Here is a 26,638-nt window from a genome sequence, read left to right as displayed (position 1 = left end):
TCACATAGTATTTCCTTGGGTTTTTCGGGAAAAACAGTAATAAATAAGGTCTCCCAAAATGTTTCCATAGGAGTGGGTCCACTAACACGTACTACAGATCTAGTGTTAACAAAGACCTGTCCCGAAAATGTATTAGGTATTAAAACACTGAAAGAACTGGGTGCCGTGATATGTTGCTCCCCAGAAGGTGTCAGGTTATTCCTACGAGATTTCAAAGGACATTTCCTGGAAAAGGAACTGGATGCCAGACTCAAAGTGATCCCGCAGACATTATGGGCAACTAGTCCTACAGACGTAGGCTGTATGGACATCACACCTCACAAGATTACACTAAAGAAAGGTGTGGTTTTGCCACAAATTAGACAGTATAAAATACCACCGCAAGCTGAACTAGCATTACTGCAAATAATAAATGACCTGATTGAACACAAGGTAGTAGTAGAGGCAGATTCCAATACTTGCAACTCACCTGTTCTTCCAGTTCTTAAAAGAACGGACCCAACTGCTGAACCTGTGTATCGTTTGGTAGTGGACCTGCGAGAATTAAACAAATGTGTAGTGCCACAATACCCTGTGGTACCCGACATAACATCGCTTTTGACAGCAATTGACGCAAAGGCTACCTTCTTCACTGTCATAGATCTGAAAAACGCTTTCTTCAGCATTCCTATTCATGAGGATAGCCAATATCTTTTTGGGTTCTCATTAAATGGCAGAAGCTTCAGATTTACGAGAGCTCCTCAGGGCTATACAGAAAGTCCCAGTATCTACAGTCAAGCCCTGAAGAGGCAGTTGGACAGCATCTAGATGCCTATAAACACCACGCTCATACAATATGTGGACGATATCCTCATAACAGGTCAGTCAGAAACAGAGTGCGAAAATGCTTCCCTCCAGGTTTTACTATTACTTGCAGACAAAGGACACAAAGTCTCCCCCTCTAAATTACAGTTCTGTGCACAGCAAGTGGCCTACCTTGGGCACTTGCTGTCCAAGGAGGGTAGACAACTTACACAGGAACGAATACAGTTAATCACCACTGTTTCACGTCCAACAACACAGAAAGAAGTGCGTGCCTTCATTGGCTTAACATCATATTGTAGACAATGGATTCCTCAATATGCCCATTTGGCCAAACCATTGATACAACTGACCACTTTGGAGGCCGGTTTATCGACATCTTTGCCATGGACAACTGAGCATACAGAGGCCTTTGAGGAACTAAAACAAGTACTTTGTCAGGCCCCGGTCCTGGCTACTCCAGATTACACCAAATCCTTCACGCTATTTGTAACAGAACGAGGTGGTACAGCACTTTCAGTCCTCACGCAGGACCAAGCAGGAAGAAACAGGCCCTGTGCCTACTTCCCAAGTACATTAGACCCAGTCGCACAGGCCTTACCTGCCTGCCTAAAATCTGTAGCTGCCACAGCTTTAGCCATCACACAAAGCGATGCCATTGTCCTCGGACACCCCCTGACAGTACTTGTACCACACGCGGTGGAACTCCTACTCAACAGAACACAAACACAACACCTTACAGTTGCACGATTAACGGGATATGAACTGACATTGTTCCAACCACACATAGAGATAAGGAGGTGTAACACATTAAATCCTGCTACCTTGCTACCCAATGCCACAAATGATGAAGATACCCACGACTGTATTAAAATGATAGAGATTGTCACCAAACCCAGACAAGACTTGGATGATGTCCCGCTATTAAATGTAGATGTTACGCTCTTTGTGGATGGGTCATGCATGCGGACAAGTACAGAAGAGTTAACGGCAGCTTATGCCATAACCACTGATAGTAGAGTCATAGAAACAAACAGAATAGACACCCTTTCAGCCCAAGCTGCAGAATTAATCGCCCTCACACAGGCATGTAAGTGGGCGAAAAATTTAAAAGTAAACATTTACACAGATTCGCAGTATGCCTTTGGGGTGGTTCACAATTTTGGGACTCTATGGAAAGAAATAGGTTTTCTGACCTCCCATGGAGCAAAGATACAACATGGACCTTTAATACAGGACCTGTTGGATGCCATACACCTACCGACGGCAGTAGCGATTCTGAAATGCAAAGCCCACACCAAAGTTACAGACGATGTTTCCAAAGGAAATGATCTTGCAGATCAAACTGCCAAACACACAGCCCAGACAGTTGCCATTTCCCATAAAATTCAACAGGACACAGTTCTGGTAGTAAGAGACCATACCAAAGACGTCATAGATATACAGGCCCACGCCACCCCAGAGGAAAAGAAAAAATGGACTGAAGCAGGAGGGACGGAGACTGAACAGGGGTGGGTGACAAAAGACAAAACAGTGTGGTTCCTACCCGATTCAATGGTACCCATAATCATAGAAACTACACATAGTCCAGCACACCTAGGTGAGAAAGGAATGTTAGATAGCTTACGACCATTATGGCACAACAAAAACTTGTGAGCTGCCGCAAAACACAAAGTCAGAACATGTATGATATGTTGTCAGTTCAATCCGGGGAAAAGGGTGTCTGTAGAACAAGGTGGATTTCACCCTCCTGAACATGCTTTTGAGGTCCTACAAATGGATTACATACAAATGGATAGATGTAGGGGACAGAATTACGTGCTAGTGTTTGTATGTGCATTGACTAGGTGGACAGAAGCCTATCCAGTACCAGATTACACAGCCGAAACAACAGCTAGACAGTTGGTTAGGGAATTCTTTCCTCGATATGGACTGCCACGAGTTATCTATTCTGACAATGGTCAACCTTTTCCCTCTAAACTAATGGAACAGGTATCATTGTTGTTAGGGTACACCTGGAAGTTCCACTGTGTCAGACACCCACAGGCAGCAGGTCTAGTCGAAAGACACAACCAGACACTGAAGACAAAAATAGCAAAAATATGCGCAGAAAAGGGTGTAGATTGGGTCACAGCCATGCCGGTAGCCCTCTTTTACATGAGAATGGTAGCACATTCAAGGACTGGACTATCTCCTTATGAGGTAGTTTACAGAAGACCTCCTAACATGTGGGGCACACCTAGACCTAAGTCTATCACGGATACTGACAGTAATATGTTGACAGATTATCTTGCCGCCATGATGTCTGCACTACGCTCTTGTCGTTCACAGGTGGCGGCTGCCTTTTCAGATCACACCAGTCCCGAAGAGCATGCGATAAGGCCAGGGGACTGGGTTCTCATCCGAAACTTTGATAGAACATCGCCCTTGGAGCCCAGGTGGAAGCAACCAAAGTTGGTACTTTTAACTACGCGGACAGCAGTAAAGGTTGAAGGAAGGAAAGGATGGCTTCATGCCAGCCATTGTAAAAAGTACTTTGGGGATCCTGAGAACATTGTTCAAAAGAAAGATAACACGAACTATTTGCCCCCTCTCTTGGATCCGACCCCCCAACAAACTTACAGTTCAAAATTACGATCTGCCAAAGTAGCTCAAGTTTGATCAATTAAGTCCAGTTGGTACAGATTGACTGGTGAAGCGGTCAGACAATGACTACTGCGTTACGGCAGACTGCCTGGGGGACGACTAAAAAGGCAATAATGAAAAAGAAATACTGTAAAATGTTACGTAGCAGATGTATAATGACTTTGATAATTTTGTTTTTGATATGTGCTATATTGACATGTGTGGGGTGGATATTACATGTTGCTTTCCCTTCCGAGACACCATCACCACACCAACAAGGACATGTCAATACAACTGAAGAACACACATACCATACTTTACCCCCCCATGAGCAGAGTCACAGGCTGGCCTTACAGAATAATACCTTTATACAGATGTTACATCATACACTTCAGGTCAGCAATACCACAAACTGTTGGATCTGTGGTCGCCTTCCGGCGCACCAGAGTAGAGGCGGAATTCCTCTCTCTCCCTTGTCCTTCTCTTACAATGGATCATGCCCAGCTTGGGATGCCCTAATGGTGGTCAGGAACGCCTCCTTGATTTGCCCTGAGGAAAAGAATTCTTGTAAAAATGGATGGCCATGGGGAGATTTGAATGCTGTCCTGAATAAAGCTTGTTACCCAGATGAAAACGGAGACCCCCAAGCTAGGGGCTCTGCTTTAGAGAGTGAGGAATATCGGACAGGCAATGAGACAGTCGCATTCCAAATATTGAACATCAGGTCTAATAAGAATAATGGCCCTCCCTCTATATTGGTAACACCTACTAAAGGCCATCTGTGTATCAGAAAGAATGGATCCCTGAAATTAGGGCACAGTGATTGCTCCACGATACTAGATTTTGTGGATTGGGGTAAGTCTTCATTTGTAGCCTCCCGCCACACCTATTTTGTTTGCGGCTCCACGGCCTATTTTCGATTACCTCAAGGGTGGGGCGGCACATGCTACATAGCATTTCTCCTCCCACCAGTTTTTATAACACCCGCTTCCTATCATAAGGATCTCCGGCTATATCAGCGCAAGCGAAGGAAAAGAGCAATTGATACCTCAGGGGTTGACCAGACTGAAACAACTTGGGAACAATATACCGATTTTAATAAGGGATTCTTCTTTTTCATAGGCCCTGTACAAAATAGTAAATTAATACGTAGACTTACCAGGACTCTGGAGGCCGTCATCAATCAGACGATATCTGCCCTTGGAAACTTGACCGAGGAACAGACGGCCATAAGGATGGTAACACTCCAAAACCGTCTTGTTCTTGACGTCATACTGGCTGACCGGGGTGGAGCATGCACATTGATCGGTTCTAGCTGATGTGTGTATATTCCTGATAACTCTCCATCAGTCTATGCGGCAATTTCCAAATTGCATAAAATAGCTGCAGCCATACACCAAGAGCCCGGCTCCTAGACACTAATGGGATGGTTATGGGGTATGTTGTCAGCATGGGGCTGGAAGGTACTTTCAGGACTAGGCCTCGTGTTGATGATGGTATTGTCCTGCTGTCTCTGTGTCCAGTGCGGCCCCGCTTTATGCGGTCTCTGTGCTACATGCCTAGTCCCAAAGCCAATTAATCGAGCAATAGAAAATGAGAAAATTATGTTGCAAGCCCATGTGGACGGCCTCATGGCCATGGAAGTGATCCAAAAGAAATAAAATAAGTTGCGCTTGGGGACAACGAGGGAATGAGAAAATAATCTGATAATCTCCAATTTCCCCAACCTAAAGACATATGACCCCATGCCAGTCTGATCACATGCAGATTCCATTCTCCCTAACCGTTAGCATACCAAAACCTATGGGCAACCCAAGAAAGAGAAAATATGGTTCAGGAACACACCCAACCTGGACACAGAAGCCATAACCGCCATGGCCCTTCCTACCCTAATTTCGATTACACCTAATTTGTACATTAACAAGGCTACCGACAAGTTCAACTCCTGCATGGAATCCCTTATCGACGAATGTGCTCCCCTGAAATGCAAATTCTCAAGACCTAAACCCTCTAGGCCCTGGTCCACTTGAGAAAATAAAAATTAAAAGATCACATTAACCGGTTCTGTCCTCTCGCACACTTTTCTTTCTCTGCTACTCCAAAACAATTCTATACAGCATCCATTTTAGATACAGCATCCATTTTAGAATTCACTTCAGCTTGCCCAGGATCAGCCAGTTCACGTATCTCCTCAGGTTGCACAAGTTCCTGGTCAGTTACACCCACACATTTTTGTGGTTAAGCCGATTCTGAAAAAGGGCCCACCAGCCTTCTCTTTTCAGAGAAAAAAGGCTTATCTAATATCTCTTCGAAGCCAGCTGGCCTAACATTCACTGAGGCCCGCAGATTGTCACATATTTCAGCTCCCTCCAAGGTTGTCTGTTCATAACCTACGCACCAGCTCCCCCACCCTCTGATAAACAAAAACCCAAGCTGTTTCCTTGAAAAGTACGTGTCTATCTGTGTTTTGCTTATGTGCCTTGAGCAATGCTAAATTGCAACATCTTTCTGCTACGAACTAGGAGGGCTCTTCCCAATGACTTGCAATATATTGTGAAATGTATATTGTGAAATGTATAATGTGAAATGTATAAAAACTGTATTCAGTGAATAAAGTGGTAGACCACTCCTGAACCTGCTGAGGTGATGGAGCTCTCCCTTAAAGCGAGTTAATGAATAAAGGCCCATTTAACTCTTACACCACGGACTCCTCAGTTCATTATTTTATTTATATTGATAATTTATAGAAATTCAGACCTGGTAATTAATTTATTTACCACACACTAAAGAGCTTTATGAAGAAAGAAAGATTGTCAGAAAATGCAAAAAAGAATGGAGACAAGGATCATCTCACCAGAGTTGGACTAAGCTTTGCATAGTGAGAAAACATTAAAAAGACTGAAACCTTATAGCCAAATCCTCCAATATCAGAGCCCTGGTGAATTCGGCAAAGAACAAACCAAAGTGCCTATTCGAGGTCTTTGCACAGGCTACTAACCCCTCTACCACTTCTGATACTAAGTCATCCATTGCCCGTTGCATGAACCTCATGGATCTCATTGATAATAAAGTTAGAGACATCCATATCTTGCTGCCCATCAATGACTCCCTTGAAACGGTTGAGACTCTACCATGCTAGGGACTACAATCTTGGCCATTCTTCTCTCCAATTTCCAAACAGGACCTACAACGAACAATATCCAAAGTAAAACCCTCAAATGACCAGTAGGATGCCACCCCAGGTTTTATCAGCAAAACTCTTGCCACACACATTCTCCCTATTTGGACCACCATGGTGAACTCCTCTCTCAAATAGGGCCTCTTCCCAGAACAACTAAAAATGGGTCAAATCAACCCTCTCTCGAAACAACAATCTCTAGATCCTGAGAACCTGCACAACTACCCCCAGTCTCCACACTCCCTTTATTAGGCAAAGTAATCGAAAGATGCGTACCGTCCCACCTAGCAGCACACATTCAAACAAACAACCTCCTTGATACTCTCCAATCAGGTAGCCGACAGGGTCACAGTACAGAAACTCTGATCCGCCAAATGGTCAATGACTACCTCAGAATCCTCACATTAGCAACTCCTGCCTCCTGGTCCTCCTGGATTCATTTGCTGACTTTGACACTGTCAACCTTCTGGACCTCCTTTGTATTTTTGAACTTCACATGGGATGTGGAGGTATTGCTGTCAACTGTTCACCTCATACCTATCCAACCGTCCCCAAATTGTGAAAATGGGCAACTCACTCTCTAGACCGGACAGCATTCACCAAGGGGCTCCCCAAGGTTCAATCCTCTCCATAACCCTCTTTAACCGCTACCTAAAAACCTCTTTGTCTGATTCTCAGAACCTCTGGGATTCTCTTCCACCTATACGCAAAGCAACTCCCAAATATACTTGAAAATCTCTTCCACCGAAGACGTTGCCCTACTTTCAAAAACTCTCTTAAAGATTTAAAACTGGATGCCCAACCACCTTATACAACTCAACCCAACTAAAACTGAATTTCTTTTGATCTCACCCCAAAAGCAAAAATGCCAGTTCAAGAATGGCTGGCCAAGCTTTCTGCCTGGATGGCTAGCCTGCCATTGTCCTGAGTGCCAGATCTCTCTGCATCACCCTTGATAATCATTTCAATCTTCACAGACACATCACAGCCATGGCAACAGCGCACAACTCCAACTTAGGCAGCTCTGGCGCATCAGACAACTTATTCTGGAACAAGACCTCAAAACAGAGGTGCAGTCACAACTGCTCTCTAGGCTAGACCATGGAATTGCCCTCCTATCAGGCATTCCCAAAGTTCACCTAGGCCCTTCGCTATCCAACACTTTCCCTATTGTTGCACTAACTGGAGGGGGAATAGTATTTTTTACCCCTCCGCTATCCAACACTCTCCCTATTGTTGCACTAACTGGAGTGGGAATAGTATTTTTTATCCCACCGCTATCCAACACTTTCCCTATTGTTGCACTAACTGGAGTGGGACTAGTATTTTTTACCTCTCCGCTATCCAACACTTTTCCTACTGTTGCACTCACTGGATTGGGAATAGTCATTTTTACCCCTCCGCTATCCAACATTTTCCCTACTGTTGCACTCAGAGGAGTGGGAAGTCATTTTTATTCCTACGCTATCCAACACTTTCCCTACTGTTTGCACTAACTGGTATTGGGAATAATAATTTGTACCCCTCCGCTATCCAACACTTTCCCTACTGTTGCACTCACTGGAGTGGGAATAGTCATTTTTATTATTCCCCCCGCTAGACAAAATTTTCCCTACTGTTGCACTCACTGGAGTGGGAATAGTAATATTTACCCATCCATTTATCCAACACTTTCCCTACTGTTGCACTCACAAGGAGTGGAAAATTTAAGTTGAAAGAATTTAAAATAGTTTAATGTTTTAATTTTTAATATAATGTTTTTACTAGATTGGTGTATGTATGTATATATATATATTTTTTTATTTGTAATATTTTATATATTTACAAAATTATAAAAGAAATTAAAATCAATAGTTTATTAATTGTTTTAAAGTAAATATATATATGTATATTACATTTTATATACTTATGTTCACATTTTTTATATTATTTTTGTTATATTTGGTAAAATGTATCTTAAATCTAATTGATTTTTTAAAGTTAATTTTATTATTTAATATATTTAATTTTTTTTATATATATTAAAATCAATATTTTGTACAACTATAAATTTTACATCAATATTTGTTTCTCAATATTTTTGTACTTACCATTATAAATATAGGATGTCGATATTTTTTGTCATGTCCTCACACAACCACCCCCCTCCAGCTCAAGTTCAAAGGGCAGCAGCCATAAACTTAGTAGATCCCTTTGAGTTTTCAGCGGAAAGGTTGTGGAGAGCCCATTGCATATGCAGGGTAAACCTAGTCTCACATGCTTTTGTCTAACCAATCCTTGATCTGGTCTACCTCAAAACTGACAGATCCCAACCCAAATTACATCCTGGGCAGTACTATACCTCCTTTACTCACTACTAGGGATTGTGGGGTACTAACCTCATCTACCCCTCACGTAGCTAAGGCTATACCTAGCTGACCCAGAAAAGCTACCCAACACATGAGTAATCCCACTATGACCAACTAGGTTAGGAGGCCCACTTTACTTGCTGGTACAGGGTTTGACCCCCATGCTAGGGCCAGGGCTGCCATAAAGTCAAGCAACCATCAGAGGCCACCGATAGTTGTCAAGGTCGAGTACCACAATGTTGGCTCCCTACTGACAGGTGGATATATTTCTTTAGGGTCAGCTGTGGGCCTCACTGGCAAGGAGACACCCACTAGCTCTTTGGGTTCCTCTAGCCTCTCTTGCATTTCAGAGTGGGGACTATCAACTCAGGTGGCAAACACCCTCCTTCCACTCTGTCTTCTATCAGCTTAGGGGGTGACACCCTGGGGCAGAACAGCTTCCTCACAATACAGGACTTCTAGTACTGACACACAGTCTCCCTCAAGGAAATTGGTTGCCTCACCAGTGCTAGTCATGGGGTACACCCCCACCTGAGTAGGTTGCCTCTAGCTCTCTGATTATCTTTATGCGAGTGCCCCCATCGTCCTACTATTACCACTTCTCTAGTGCCTCTTCATCCTGGACTTAGGGACAATATCCCTAAGTGGGCTTTGAGACACCCTGGGTAGCCACCCCACATGGTTCTCTGCTCACCTCTGGGAGGTAATTGCCTAGGAGTCAATCTAAGGGGAGCTCAGAATGGACAACCACCATTTGCAGGGTAAAAGTATCCCCATCTCCAGGTACACTAACACCACAGTGCATACAGTGACTTGCTCAGGGACTGTCCTCACCCTTACTACCTCTTGAGGCAAGTACTGGTCTGGGGAATCCAGACTGTCCACCACTAGGGTGTGACTGACACCTGTATCCCTCAGGGCAGTGGTTGAAATCCCATTACCTTTTTTTTTTTTGATTTTTCAAAAACCTTTATTAATCAGAATTTGCACATCGAGGTTACAGAATTGCACTTCTTCAAGACAGTATATATGATCATAGAGGCCCCAAACGGTGGGGTAAATCACGTTCATCAATATGCAGCAGAGGTTACCACGGGCACGTAGAGCACGTTTCTGAGACAGAGAGGGAAATTCAGAGTCAGCGCAGGGGGGAAGCGAAAGCCTGCGGGAGTGGCCTGGCACCTGTGGGAGGGGAGCTAGGGGAGCAGAGGGATGTGTAAGAGGTGAGACGGCACCTCACTGGCCAGCACTGGCGGCCGCCGTGGGCGGAGCGCCGGTAGGGAGCGCGGGAGAGGTCGCAAGATGCTGAGGGTTTCGGCTCGAGAGGTAAGACACAAGTGGACCCCATATGTCAATAGGGTGGGATTTGGCCGGCATTAGGTCCCAGAATTCGGACAAGAGCAGGGCTTTAAGTGGGCCGGGTCTCACCGGTGCTGAGCACTGGCAGTTTTTTAAAGGGGACCTCGAAACGGGTCTCTATCGGGCTCTGTTTTTTGCCCTGTCACGGACGGTCTGTTTTTTCCGGACTGCAGTGACAGCAGGCACATTGATGTGCGCGTGCTCACACTGCTCACTTCTCACTAGTGGAGAAGTTACGGCATGACAACCTGCCAGGTGAGCGTTCTAGGGGAAGGGAAATCCTTTAAAAAGAGTCAGTTCATGAAGCTTTATTCGGTTCATATCATATAATGACCATGAAAGCACAGCAAAACACAAGAATACAGAAATACAAACGACAAATGTTTAAAAAATCATACTTTTCCTATAATAAATAGATTTGCAAATAAAACTGGCAGTATAAAAACATATGTCTGGAGAGTTCATGTTAAAAAGCAACCTCATTGCGTCATCCGTATTAAAAATGCCATATTTTAAAAACAAAGGTTTTAAAAATGTAATCCTTACATCCATAAAGAGAGTGCAAATAAGCATAAAGTGCATACTACTTTGCTTTGAGTGTCCGTCGCACGTGCAAGGGCCAACAGGATGCCTTTTTTGTTGGGGGAAAGCCACCAGGACATGTGCCATTCCTAGCCTTAATCTCGTTAAGACAAATCTATGGGCTGGGCGGGTTACTAGGTTCAGATACTGCTGGAATCCTTCATTTTCAATATATTTGTTGTAGGTCTGAAGAGTAGTAAGAAGACCAGGCCCTACTAAACGTTTTAGAGTTCTAGATAACATAAAAGTATTTTTCAAATCTTGTTTAGCAAGAACTCGGGGGGAACTAGGATCTAATACTAAGTTCAGCCCAAAAATAGCCTGGTAACTCTCAACAACAAACTTGAGCCAAGGGATTTTCATGCAGTTATCTAATTTAAGGCAATCCTTAATAATAAGTTGGTTAAACTCTGTCTCTTCTTTGTGCCAAATTGCTTTATAGAGTGATAAAGGCCTAAGTAAAACAAGGTCGCTCAAATAGGCTGCCCCAACCTCTTTGTGGATCAGCTCTGTTGGGGCAGAAGCAGGTAGACACATAAGTTTTTTAAGGAAAGTATTTTCTTCTGTCTGCAGACAACCAACATTAGAATAGCCCCATAGCCCAGCCCCATATAGGGCGATGGAAACACTTTTTGCCTTGTATATCTCCATCATGTCTCTTATTCGTCTATCCCCTATCTTTGTGGCAAATTTAAATATGCCATAGGAACTTTTAGTCATTTTGGTCCTAACGTTAATTAGGTCCTGGGCCCAGCTTCCGTCGCTCGTAAAAGTGACACCCAGATAGCAAAAAATTTTCACTTGCTGTACTTTCACTCCTTCTATGAAAAAAGCATGATTTTTACCAGTCTTGGCCCCACAGATCATAACGTGTGTTTTACTTTTATTAATCAGCAGCTTCCTTTCCCCAATAAATGTGGTAAACCGATCCATCAAACGCTGCAGACCAATAGGAGTCCGAGATAGGAGCACAGCATCATCCGCATAAAGCAGGACTGGCACACTAATCCCGGCAACCTGGGGTGCGTCGGCCTTAACTGTTTTCAGGACGGTTTCCACCCCATAAATAAAATAAACAACAACGGGGCGAGGACACAACCCTGTCTGATTCCACGTTTCACATTAAAATTCGGGGTACATTCCCCATTAACCCCAAATCATACACATGCTTGCATCTTATTATATAATCTAGCAAGGAAGAAGATAATTTCCTTTGGAGCGCCTAGTTCTAGCAGGACTGACCATAGAAGTTAATGGTTAACTAGGTCAAAGGCGCTGCTTAAGTCGGCAAAGCAAAGGTACAAGTTACCATGGGTAGCCTTAGTAAATTTACTGATTAATAATTCTAGATTCAAACATTGGTCCAGCGTCCCGCGACCCTTTTGAAAACCATATTGGGAAGTTGCAAGTATCCCATTTTCCTCAGCCCAAGATTCCAATCTGGACAGCAGCACCCGGCTCATAATTTTTACCGATGAGTCCAATAGACTAATTGGTCGATAATTACAAGCTGATGCTTTGTCCCCTTTTTTGTAGATGGGGACAATAATTGAATCTCCCTATGTAGGTGGAATCAAGGTAGTTACCGCTGCATTGAGGACCAAAGTAAGTATCGGTCCCCAGATTAGTGGTAGGGCTTTATAAACGTCAATAGGGACTCCATCGGGACCCTGGGCCTTCCCTCCCTTGCTAGCTATGATACTGCGTTCTACCTCCCATAGGGAGATGTCTAATGGGACCATGGGCCATAGCCTTTGATCGTTTTCAATCGAGGTACTATCTTGAAAAATAGATGTAAAATGGGATACCCATGCCTGGCTCCCCACATTAGAAGAGAGTTGGGGGTTATATCATCTTGTAGGAAAGGGGAATTAACAGTGGACCAGAATAGGCAGCTGTCCAGGGTTTCTGCCGCCTGAGTTAAATTATCCCAGGCTTCCTGCTGTAATTCCTTCTTCCTTCTAGTAAGTGCCGTTTTATATTCATAACGCAGTAATGTGACTTGATTCTTATCCCTCGGGGTGAGTGCTAAAGCTTGTTTAAGTTGGGTGAGAAGGGTTGTGCAAGCGTGATCAAACCAACCCTTCCCCTTGCCTCTCGTACCCGGCTTATTCCCCGTAAATATGTTGTTAATAATCATATTAATGTTGATAAAATTAGTCACAACAGAGGTAGGTGAACACCCTGGTGTCAAGATAGCATTAATACTTATCAGGTTTTTTGATATAATTACAGGCACTACTACAGCAGATTTTTCCCCTTTCCATCTAAGCCTGGTCCCATTTACTCTGTGTGGCTCAATATTAACTAGGATTCTTGGCACCACCTGATCTCTACATTTCCATGATTCGATTTGCATGGTAATACAGTTATGGTCACTCAAATCAGAGGTATCCTTTATTTTGATCAAACAATGGGGCACTAAACTGGATGATACCATGATATGGTCAATGCTTGAGCTAGCGTTTCTCCCTACAAATGTAGGGATAGAATAAGCGCTTGCCTCTTATACAGGCCTTACCAGCTCTAAATCATAGGTTGCCATAACTTTATTAATAGCCTCCCCATAGGCAGTATGTGGGAAATGATACATATTCTCACCACTAATGTTTAGTATCCCACAGGCCCTTGAGGAGGACAAACCACAAATTGTGGAATTAAAATCGCCTAACCAAATAAATGAAAAAATGCATTTTGCTTCGACTACAAGCTTCATGAGGGCACTATCAAGCTCGGCTATCACTTTGTGCCGGGAATTATTAAAAATATTGTTATAAAAATTTATTAAAAGCACCTCTGTACCATCTGATAGTCGCACCCATAGAATTTGAGAGTGGGTACCAACTGACAAATGTTTAACAACCGTCAGTTTAAGGTCTACTGATATGAGGGAGATCAGTCCCCCCTTTGCTCTTCCATATCTAGACTCTAAAGCTTCTACGCTATAACATACATATCCTTCAAAGCTAGGTGTAGCGGTGCACCAAGATTCTTGGAAACAGAGAATGTCAAAAGATCTAATCAAGGCCTCCCATCCTAGTTTGTTTCCCTTAGAGGCCCAACCGGCTATATTCCAACTAGCAATGGAGATACCCCCGGAATGAAAATCATTCCCAATCGAATCCGAGCATCCATTTACATCAGTAATCAGATCCTGATTGTCCTCAGGGGCATTTACTACTGTTACCCCACTATTAATAGTTTACAGGCTGTCATTAATCTGTAAATCCTCAGTGACTAACCTTATCTTATTAGATTTGTTAGATAAGTCGCACGTAGTAATGGACAACTGGGATTCAAAAACCTTCTGATGTTAATCGTTCTGATCTAGGGAGCTCAGGGATTGAAATCTATTCTGAACAGGTATTTCATAAACTGGTCTAATGTTGGGGGGAAATGGTCTTTCTCCATTGTTGGTATGTTTAGGGGAAAAGGCTCTGTCTCTTTTTATAGCATAGGACGTCCTGTTAAGATGGTTATAAAAATAACCAAGAGGTCGTGCAATAATAGCAGTTTCGTTCTGAGTTACGGACGCGGCTCTTAACAGGACCGTCGCAACATGCTGAGGGTGTTGGAAATTAACAATTACACATTCCCCCCTGCAGGACTTCCTAGAATTTCCAATCCAACTGACCCTTCTAGTTGTCAAAATTTGGTCAGAGTGTTTAAGCGGAAATCCACAATGCCTGTTTAGCCAAAAGATAGTTTTGTTTTTTAATGAGTCCTGCGACTCTGGAGAGGTTCTAGTCTGATTAGAATCTGAGGAGGGGACATTAGCTAGAACAATAACATAGGGTGCACATTCTGGTGGTAGATCTACGGGTCGGTTGTTGTTGGGTATAGCTTCTCTTTCTAATCTTGTAGACACTGCGGGTGCCTGCACAGAACTACTTAGTTTTGGAGCCGATACTCTACTCTGATTTGCAAGTGCTGATGCAGCTCGGACCTGTACCACCCGTCTATCTGCTTGCGAGCCTGATGTGGCTACTATCGCAGAACAGATACTATCATTAATAGATTTAGAGGCTAAATCACCTCCAAGGCCATCCCTCCCTGAGGGCCCAGGGTAAACCATCTTGGTCGAATGCCTATCTAGAGCACTCCCTAGTCTAGATACTTCGGCTGTTAGTTGATCAATTTTAGTAATTAGTGGTTTGACAATCGACTCAAGTTTACTCTCTAAAATACCAACTAACAAATTGAATTGCTCAGTATTGATAGTCACTGTATTGTCTTTAGTCAATGTACCCTTATCGCAGACAGTGTTCTTCGGTGCAGGTTCTAATTTTTTCCGGTTGGTGTTTCCTCCCCGTTTGATAGATGCTTTTCTGCACGTCCTCACTGAGCTCGGAGCCGGCGGGCATTGCTCTGATATAACCTCCGTGACTACTAATGGAGCCTCAATCGGGGCGCAGGCATCTGAAATTACTATGGGTGGGGCATCAGAAATACAACCAGTGACCACATCCTCAGCGATGTTAATAGTGTCTTTTTCGGCGGCTCCCTGGGGTAAGTCAGACAGGCTTTCTCGGCCTAATGATTTCCTCCGGTCGCTATTAATTTTGCTCACAACTTTAACAAGATAATTGTCCATAATTGATTTTTTTTTGGACATAGTATGACAGGTGGATGTTCCAGCTATATCGAAATATACGTACTGTGGATCACAAGGTATGGTTCACAATATACTTTAGGTCCACATACCCAGGGTGCACCCTCAAAGCCCAGAGACTATGTTGCAGACACAGCACACTTACTGGCTTCGATGGCAGCAATCAGGGAGGATGGCCCAGCCCAGCCTCAATCGGTCCTCTGAGGGCCACAGAGGGCCCGCCCTAGAGGGCCCGCCCTTTGCCCGGGCTTAGCCCGGCGCCCGTCCGCGCGTGTCCCGCGACGCGGAGGGAGCCGTTTGCTTTTAGCGCCTCCGGGCGCGGAAGTGCTGACGGGAGGAGGCGGTGTCAGCTGGGATCCTGGGAGGCGTAGTCCTGCCCTCCCCTCGTGTGGCGCCCAACAGCAGCAACAGCGGCGTGAAAGGAGAGAGCGTCCGCTCCACGAGCCCCCAGCAGCAACCAGGTGAGAACTACTCCCGCTCCACCGAGGGAGCCGTTTGCTTTTAGCGCCTCCGGGCGCGGAAGTGCTGACGGGAGGAGGCGGTGTCAGCTGGGATCCTGGGAGGCGTAGTCCTGCCCTCCCATCGTGTGGCACCCAACAGCAGCAACAGCGGCGTGAAAGGAGAGAGCGTCCGCTCCACGAGCCCCCAGCAGCAACCAGGTGAGAACTACTCCCGCTCCACCGAGGGAGCCATTTGCTTTTAGCGCCTCCGGGCGCGGAAGTGCTGACGGGAGGAGGCGGTGTCAGCTGGGATCCTGGGAGGCGTAGTCCTGCCCTCCCCTCGTGTGGCGCCCAACAGCAGCAACAGCGGTGTGAAAGGAGAGAGCGTCCGCTCCACGAGCCCCCAGCAGCAACCAGGTGAGAACTACTCCCAGCTTCTTTTCACAGGTGAGCTTATAACTACACTTGTCAACGGTAGCTCATCTCCGCATGCAGTCTATAACCCACCAACATACTGGCTCGTCAAAGGATGAAAAAACGCTTTGTACCGGCTTTTGACTTATTTTCTAGGCGGCCGTTAGAAACCCCACGACAAAATGAAGGGCCCGCGGAACCTGAACAACTACGGTAAGCGCGGGAGTCATTTTCTCTCTGGATTTCCCTTCTCCTTTTGAAACTCAGGAACAGCAACATTGCCGTGGTGTCACCAGGGCTTTAGGTGGAAGCTTTTTAAATATTATATACAAGCCATAGTTGCTGCTGATTTATCTTATGCAGCTAACAAGTATGATGTTACTTGTATCATATATCTGGATTCAATGACAGAAACAACAAAATACAAGTCGGGCAGCACACTATGTTAAGCACAGATTTTTAGCTTACGTGTTTTAAAGCCACGCCCTTAATTACATTGGCCACGCCCCTTTGAGAGATCCCCCAGTTTTTTCTTCCCAATTAATGCCCTGGACAAGAGTGTCTGACAATGTGAAGCATCCTCAAGCCAGGTGTTAACCTTGGGTACAGGCCTGCGACCCAAGCACATAGAGACCCTGCGCCTAGCAAGAACAAGAAGCATCGCAGTCAGGCGGTGTGTAGCATCAGGGCAGAATTTCACAAAGCCTAGATGGCAAAGCAGAACGTCCGGCTGGACCGGCGACGAGGTGATCTCAGAGATAACAGCTCACACCTCACACCAGTATTCTGAAATCTGTGGGCACAGCCAAGCAAGGTGGGAGAAGTCTGCTGCAGGGGCGGAGCAGCGTAGACATTTATCACTGGGGATGAGGCCCATTTTGTGCAGGTGAGCAGGAGTTCGGTAAAGCCTATGCAGATACTTAAAGTGAATGAGACGCAGGTGGTAGTTTGGGGATAAACGTTTAGTCTGATTGCAGCAATAAAGCCAGTCCTCTTGAGAGAGTTCAATACCCAGTTCCTCACTCCATGCAGCATGCGCTTGGTCGGTAGAGATGGGAGAAGCCGCAAGCGCAAGGGCATAGATCTTGGTGACCAGCTTTCGGGGAGAGGAGGATGTGTAAAGGAAGTGAAGGAATCCCATTAACCTTGAACTGTTGAGAGTGTGTGCTAACACCTTCACCAATCTAGTCCCTTCTCGCAGCTAAATGTCTTTAGGCTCCAGCATCTGAGGTCTCCTCACTAAAGTCTAAACTACATACTCAAGTGGTAACCTTTCTCTCGGACAAGAAGTATCCCCTCTGTGGTGTTCTGGCTGCTGACAGTCAAATGACAACTTCTTCTCAAACCACAACCACTACTCTGCTTGTCAGATCTGCGTTGGGCCTTGACCCCCTCCTTTGGGTTCTGAGGCCCTGAGAGACTCTCATTTGTAAAGTTACTACTCTCCTCCTTTCCCTTCTGTTGGCCTAACCCCTATTCTTGGGATCATTCATCTGGGACATCCTTGTCCTTACCCATTCATCTTCTACCATGCCCAATTCTCTGAGGCTGGATATCTTGGAATCAAGCAGATGCCGGTGTAACTTATGTGTTGGAATTAGTTACCATGTGCTCTTTAACCAGCAAATTATAGAGCCCTTCACATGTCTTTACCTTTTTACCTTTCATTCAGGCATCCAGTGTCTTGAGTGAAGCATCCACAAAGTCCCCCCATGTCTGTGTTGCTCCCTTGTGTATGTTCCTGAATTTCTGTCGACCAAACAACTCTTTAAGTGCTGCCTTCATGTGGGTGTAAGACTCTGCCACCTCATCCTCCAGGCTTCAGAAGCCCATCTCTCCCCACCACTGGTATCAGCTCCCACAAGGACCCCCAGGGTTGTTCATCCATCCTCCACATCCTAAGAGCTCTCTCATAGGATGTCGACCACTCATCTATGTCATCCCTCTCAACATACTTAGGTGAAATACCTTTAGGCAATCTTGGGTCATGGGAACCCCCTGCAGGTCCCTGCTGCTGCCATCATTCTCATTAGACTTCATGCCCAAGTTGACCTTCCTTTCCTTGAGGGCCAATCTCCTCTTTTCCAGGTCTAGGAGGCTTACTTGGGCCCCAAGGTCTCTTGCCCCCCCTCTCTGAAGTTGAGCTCCCCTCACTGCCAGATATTGAGGGCAGGCTGGGCCGATTGGTATGAATCAGAGTGTTGTCATCCTATTAAATCCTCTTCATCAGTGACTCACATGTCAACATTTTCCTCCCCACTGTCTTGGGTAATTTTACTTTCCAGGAGTGCTTGAACTCTGAGAGCTTCATCCTAGGCCCCAAGGGCCTTCTCATGATCTTCTTTACTGGCTGAAGAGCCCAGCTTGATCTTTCTGTCCTTGCACAACCCTCTCAACTCAGTGATCCTGAGTGTGGACAGAGTATTCAAACTGATTTCCAAGGTTAATGGCTTTCATAACCACTTTTGGAAACTTTGCAAAATGTTTTAAAACTTTTCCTAAACTTATTTGAAACTTTTGAAATTATTTTTAAAAGCTTGGTAACTTTTGAAACCAGTACTTTTGAGCCTTCAAACTCTGATCCTACTGAGCAATTTTAATTGACAATTATAAATACTTCTGTTGAGGTGTCAATTTGGCAGATTTTTAAGTTTTCAAATGTATAAACTGTGTGATATTGTATTGTATTGTATTATAATTGTATTTATATAGCGCTTACTATCCCTGACGAGGCGTTGAAGCGCTTTTCGGCGAGCAGCACACATTTTTTAGCACACATTTTTTTTACCGCAATTATGCATTTACATCGCATACCAATACCACAAATTTAAGGTAAGTTGGGGAGGTGGGAGTCTCCCCCCACAAATACATTGTTTTTAAATATAAAAACAATGTGTGGTATTGGCATGCGATGTAAATGCATAATCGCAGTAAAAACATGCATGCTAAAAAATGTGAGGCAAATGCATGCAATGTATTTACCAGCATTGTACCGTCGTACAACCAGTTTAGACTGTACAAGAGAGACAGTGGCTTGGACCATATGTGGATATCCCAGGTGGGGAAAGATGCGTCAGAGTTTTCATAATAATGAAGCTTAATCTTGCAAATTTGTCCGCTTTGGCATTCACTGATAACTTGGAGACCATGGTAATTGCCAGCTTTCTTACTCCTTAGATATTTTAAGAGGTGGTCCCAGATCATCAGGCCAGGCGCAAAGTGGGTCATCATTTTTCCAATCGCCACATGTGAGTATTTAAGTTTTGGAAGCATTTATTTTGAGATGGCTCCATGTCATCTACGGATCAATGGCTCCGAGGCAACTGAAGATTTGTGAGTTTCAAATCTCCAGTTTAGGAAGTATTTGTGTGTCATCTGCATAGTTATAGCCTGTGAGCTGAAATTCTTGATGATTGCCGGTAATAAATTACTTCATGTAGATGTTGAAAAGCATGGGTGCGATGAGAGAGCCTTGAGGGACCCCTGCTTTTATGAAGTACGGTTTGGATGAAAAAAGTGGAGAATGGATGACATTTGTTCTGTGTTGAAGGTAGGATGTGATCCAGTTGAGGGCAGTCCCCTCTATGCCTGGTTCGTAGAGCCTTTGGATTAGCGAACGCCACAACCCCCGTCACCGCTACGATGCCAGCACCTTCCACGCACTCAACACCGGACAATCTCACACCTGCTTCCGGGCCGCCCCGAAGTGCACCCAAGGACCCTTCTCCTGCCGGAACTGCAGCTTCACCAGCATCCGATCCGCCAATCCACCTACCGTGAAAGATCGCAACCACCTCAGATGCATTCTACTCTACACCCATTCCGCTTGCAAACACGCCATCGAACTCTGGGACCTACTTGACTCCTCCTCCCCAGACGCCGCCCTCCTGACTGAGACCTGGATGAACTCCTGCTCGGCACCCGACATCGCCATAGCCATCCCTGATGGCTACAAGATCATCCGCAGGGACCGCACCAACAGAACAGGAGGAGGAATCGCCATTGTCCACAGGAACACCCTCAGGGTCTCGGCCAGCACCGACGACACCCTCAGCACCGCCGAACACCTGCACTTCCAGATCCACACCGATCCCAACACCACCCTCAGAGGAACCCTCGTCTACAGACCCCCGGACCACGGCCACAGTTCAGCGACTCCATCACCGACCTTGTCAGTATGCACACGCTTGCCTCCACAGAATACATCCTCCTCGGGGACCTGAACTTCCACCCCGAGAACAACAACACCACCAACTCCACCACCCTGATTGACAACCTCGCCAACCTCGGACTCAGTCAGCTCATCACAACACCCACCCACTCTGCCGGCCACATGCTTGACCCCATCTTCTCCGCAAGCCCCCATGTCTCCTTCAGCCACACCACCGACCTCCAATGGACCGACCATCGCTGCATCCACTTCACCTTCCGGAAACCCACCACGCACCACCGCACTCAACAGATCCCTCGCCGCTGCTGGAGCAAAGTCACCAAATAGCAGCTAAACACCACCCTCGCCCGAAGCCCACCCGTCGACCCCACCGACGTCAACACCGCCGCCCGCAACCTCAGACAGTGGATCGATGACTGCGCCAACACCCTTGCACCCATCAAAAAACCCTCCAACAGACACACCAACAAGAAAGCCAGCTGTTTCACCACGGACTTCCAGGCCTCCAAGCAAACCTGCCGAAAACTAGAGAAGAAATGGCACCGCGAACAGACATCGGACAGTCACGCAGCCCACAAGAACGCCATCCGCAGACACCATCACCTCATCAGATCCGCCAAAAGGGCCTCCTTCAAAGACCGCTTAGACAACAACACACACAACAGCAAAGAGCTCTTTAACATCGTTAAGGCACTCTCCAAACCCAGCTCCAACGACATCCCACCATCGCAAGACCCGTGCGACTCCCTTGCCACCTTCTTCCATTGCAAGAACGCAGACATCCACGAAAGCTTCAACAACCTGACCACCACAACAGCCATCGAGCCCTCCGACCTCACGACCACCACCCACACCGATCCCCTGCTCACCTGGACCAACTTAAACGACGATGAAACCATCAAAATCATGAACACCATCCACGCCCGCTCTCTGTCAGACCCATGCCCACATCACATCATCAACAAAGCCAGCGCCACCATCGCACCTCATCTCCGCAAGGGCATTAACGTCTCCTTCGAGACTGCGACCTTCCCGGAGAGCTGAAAACACGCCGAGATCAACGCCCTGCTCAACAAACCTATGGCTGACCCGAAGGACCTCAAGAACTTTCGACCCATCTCCCTGCTCCCGTTCCCGGCGAAGGTCATCGAGAAGACCGTCAATAGACAGCTGACCTGCTACCTCGAGGAGAACAGCATCCTGGACCATTCCCAGTCCGGGTTCCGCAGCAATCACAGTACCGAAACTGCCCTCATCACTGCCACCGATGACATCAGGGCCCTGTTGGACAATGGCGAAACCACGGCCCTCATCCTTCAGCAGCCTTCGACATGGTCTGCCACCGCACCCTACGCACACACCTCCACGACGCAGGGATCTGAGACAAGGCACTGGAATGGACCACCTCCTTCCTCTTTGGCAGAACCCAGAGCGTCCGCTTCCCCCCTTTGCCATCCGAAGCCACCAAGATCATCTGCGGCATACCCCAAGGATCATCCCTCAGCCCGACACTGTTCAACATCTACATGGCACCGCTCGCCCACGTCGCCCGACTTCACAACCTCAACATCATCTCTTACGCCGAGGACACCCAGCCGATCCTCTCCCTCACCAAGGACCCACTCACCGCCAAAACCAACCTCTACGAAGGAATGAAAGCCGTCGCCGAATGAATGAAGAACAGCCATCTGAAACTGAACTCGGACAAGACAGAAGTCCTCATCCTCGGCTCCACCCACTCGGCCTGAGACGACTCCTGGTGCCCATCGCACTGGGAGCAGCACCAACACCCACCGACCATGCACGCAACCTGGGGTTCATCCTCGACTCAACACTCTCCATGACCAAGCAAGTTAATGCCATCTCGTCCTCCTGCTTCAACACCCTCCGCATGCTCTGCAAGATCTACAGGTGGATCCACACCGAAACAAGAAGAACGGTCACCCAGGCCCTCGTCAGCAGCAGGTTGGACTACGGAAACGGCCTCTACACAGGAGCCTCGCCAAACTCCTGAAATGATTACAACGCATACAGAATGCCTCTGCACACTTGATCCTCGACATCCCCCGCCGCAGCCACATCACACCCCACCTGAGAGACCTGCACTGGCTTCCCGTCAACAAGAGGATCTCCTTCAAACTCCTCACCCACGCACACAAGGCACTCCACAACACCGGACCAGCATACCTCAACAGACGACGCACCTTCTACACCCCCACCCGCCAGCTCCGCTCCGCCGCCCTCGCCACCGCCCCCTGCATCCGAAGAGCGACCTCCGGCGGCAGATCATTCTCCCACCTCGCTGCCAAGACCTGGACCACCCTCCCCACCCTCCTACGGCAGACCCAGGACCTACTAACCTTCAGAAGACTACTCAAGACCTGGCTTTTCAAGCAGTAGCAGTAGCAGCATTACTCCCCCCCACCCCAGCGCGTTGAGACCCGCAAGGGTGAATAGTGAGCTTTACAAATGTTCTGATTGATTGATTGATTGAGTGTCATGGTCAACTGTGTTGAAGGCAGCTGAGAGGTCCAAGAGAAGTAGTACAGCAACCCTGTTGTCCATCAGAGTGACACAGAGCTCTCCCAAAAAGCCACTAGAAGGCATCCAGGCTTGTTGTGCAATGTGACAGCCATGCCCATTGCTCATGTCACAGTATCTACAGAATCGAAAAACACACCTCAGAATTAGTTTTCAGTAATTTAACCAATCTTTAAAAGGGTTTCTGTATGTATTCAGAGTGTCTTTTTAAAAGGGAGGAAAGCTTCCGTGACTGAAGCAGATGATTAAGATTTCTTGCAAAATGTCAGCCTCAGGCACTGTGAAAGTTTTTTGAATGTGAAATTTTGTGGAACAAATAATTATTGCAAAACACGAGTTCTGGATCCCACCACTAGGCACCAATATGTGAATGTGGATTATTATATGATGTGGTTGTGTGACCTTACTGTGTAATGATGCATTTCTATATCAAGTCCAGTCAGGTTCATTTGTAAAACTGTAACTTAGTCCTGGGTAGCCATGACTGAGAGCAGTCAGACTTTATCAAAGAAACAAGTGCAAAGCATTAAGAAGTACCAAAACAGTTGAATAAGGAGACAACCCAACACAATAACAATCTGACAACAGTTTATAACAACAGGTTGTATTTTTCTTGTTAAATAGACACCTCAGTGACAAAAATACACTGGAGTTTCTGGAGATATGAATTTTTGTGTAAATAATATATCATTGCTTTTCATTCAAATGCAATAAAGCATTGAAATCTACTACAACTCATGGTTTAGAGTTTTACTTTACATTAAATTTGATTTGAGCAACAAGTCGACTCTAATGCTCTGATTCTTTTGATACTTTGAAGTACTAACTTTAGTAATGCCATTTAGAAGTTAGCACTTCTGAGTTGTCAATGTGTGTATCTTTTCTCACCATTGGAGCTATTACCATTTCCACAGTAAAAACGACAATGCAGGATTTTTACTGCCCAGACATGTACAGCATGTCTTTCTTTATAATATACTGCACCTTGCCGTAGAGCTTGTTAGGCCTACCTTAAGGGTGACGTATGTATATTAAAAATGAAGATTTGGGGTTTGCCATAAGTTTAAATGGCAAAGTCGCATAAGCAGGTTAAAACCTGCTCTTCCAGCCGGCAGTAGCTGTCTGTGTATCATATTATAAGTTGTCACAGTTATGGTGGCACAACCAGTGCTGTAGTCAACGAGAGACACTCAACTTACAAGCCATAGGTACCCTATGGTACCATGTACTATGGAATTATAAGTAAATTAATATATGCCAATTGGGGATAAGCCAATTAAACATATATCTTTCATTGGTTAGAGTAAATGCACTGAGTCCTGGTCAGCAGGGCCCAATGCATCATAGAGTCATTACACCAGTATGAAATCCAGCAACAGTAGGGCAAATGGGGGGGGGAGAGCCTGCCAAACGGTCACCTGTGCACGTTGATCATCAAGTTACAAGTCTACTACCAGTTTTGGTAGGATTCAGCTGTACAATAGGAGGCTGATTAACAAACTGCATTTTATAGTACATAAAGTAGTACTGCAGTAGTACTACTCACTGACTACAAAATACAGTGCACAGCCTTGGCTGGAGACGTCGGCCTCTGTTATATTTTCTGTGTCGGAATCTCTGACACATGCACAGAACACCGCACATGTAGGTAGAGATTTTTAAGTGGATATGGAAGGGACAATGGGCAGGAGAGCAGCTGGAAATGGGGGGAACTTTCTAATAAATGGAAGGGGTTTAGAGAAATAGAATGAGGGGCATAAGGAAGGGCGTGCAAATGAAAAAAACTTACCTGAAAAAGAATAAGACAATTGCTATTTACAAAAAACACTTCTAATTTGATCACAGCTCTAATAAGGACAAAACAGGCACAGATGTACTCCCACCAAGCCAGTAAGTAAGTCAAATACCACAGATGGCCACTGATAGGTGCTACAGCACATGTGCATAAAAATCAATGGAAGCATCAAATAACATTAGAAAAGGAAAATAATGGGGAAATGTTTTGTATGGCTTTAATAGTTTTTTTATTTGTACATTATTTTTAACTTTTTATACTTTTTTAAAGATCATATTTAAAACACATTTTAAGAAGGCTTGCAACAAATGGACCACACTTACTAATTAGAAGAGGAAGGTAGTGATGACTCAGGAGTCCAGCATTCATCTCCAGGTGAAACTCATTAAAACACTAACCAATCATGTGCAGGCTAACCACAAAAGAAATGAACTCACACACCAAACAACTTCTTTGCCTTCACTATGTCCGCAATTGTCTTAGAATCTTTGTCCCTTATTTTGAGGACCATTTTTTTGAGGAGATAGAGGGTTTACACGCAAATGATTAACATCTTTAAGATGCCTGGGATACAGTAATTGCCAGATGCCACTTCTTGCCTAAATGGATCCTTATGATGGTTGCAGACTGAGAGAAGGTGCTTGCATCATCTACAGCCCACTCCCAGACTCTCCCTGCCCATATCAAAACGCTGACTGTGCTCTATTTCATATCCACTTGATCTCTCAAGAGGTTCAGGTCAGAAAGTGTAAGCAGGCTAAAACCTAACCAGTCTTGATGCTTGTAGCAGGTACTGAGATGCATCAACAGAAGAGTGTAACAGTTTATTGCCATGCCACAGTCACCTGTGGATAGTGGTAATCGAATTCTAGGCCTTTTCCCACGTCCCTTGTGTTTTAGGCACTGTTGATGCACCCATGTGGCACTTCAGACACCTCACCACAGAGAAAGCCTTTTCCGCAACATGCGCCTCTAGCTCTCAATCAATGTGCAAGCTATCTACAATGCCAGGGGCTGTTTTACTGATATTTATGCTGCCTCTCCTGGAAACCCATTTCAACTTCAACTTTGAACAGACACTTATTGCATGTTGTTTGGTTGCTGGGGTTTTTGGTGATGTGGCTCATAGGAAAGTTATAATATCTATCACAGGGGCACCCATGTGCATCTGCGGGATAGTATCTCAAACATACTTACTCATCACTTACTTCAACACAGTAGACAAACATAACCCTTACATTGGATACTTGATGCAGTAAATTAGTAATAGAGGCACATTTTAAGAAATTGTGTATGTCTGTGTTGCAGGTGATGCTGGGTATGCTCTTTCCCCCATCTTCTTCCACCCTACCAACGTCTAAACTCAACAAAGTTAGAAAAGGGCAGACAAGTACACATCATTTAATATGTTTTTGCATTCAGTCGCACTTCAGATGCCTTGATCATATGTAGCTGGGAGGCGTGTTTCTGTACTTACCAGGCGTTCTGTGGAAGATAGTAGTAGCCTGTTGCATGTTGCACAACATTGCCAAGTGAGGAGGCTTACTTATAGATAACATTCATGATCTACGGCCACATTCTGGTGTTTTCAGGGTGGGGCACAAAATAAAGGTTAGGGTACGCAGGTGCAGGATTGACTAGTCGATTTATTTTTGACTTGATCTGTTGAATTGGTTGATGCATTTATGTGGGTGCATTGTGCCTAGTCAATGATGAATGGTGGACTATTACACCATCTTAATATATTATCCTGAGATGACACGGTTTCAATA

This window comes from Triturus cristatus, chromosome 7 (assembly GCF_964204655.1).
Source record: "Triturus cristatus chromosome 7, aTriCri1.1, whole genome shotgun sequence".
Classification (NCBI taxonomy): Eukaryota; Metazoa; Chordata; class Amphibia; order Caudata; family Salamandridae; genus Triturus; species Triturus cristatus.
This window is presented reverse-complemented; position numbering follows the sequence as displayed.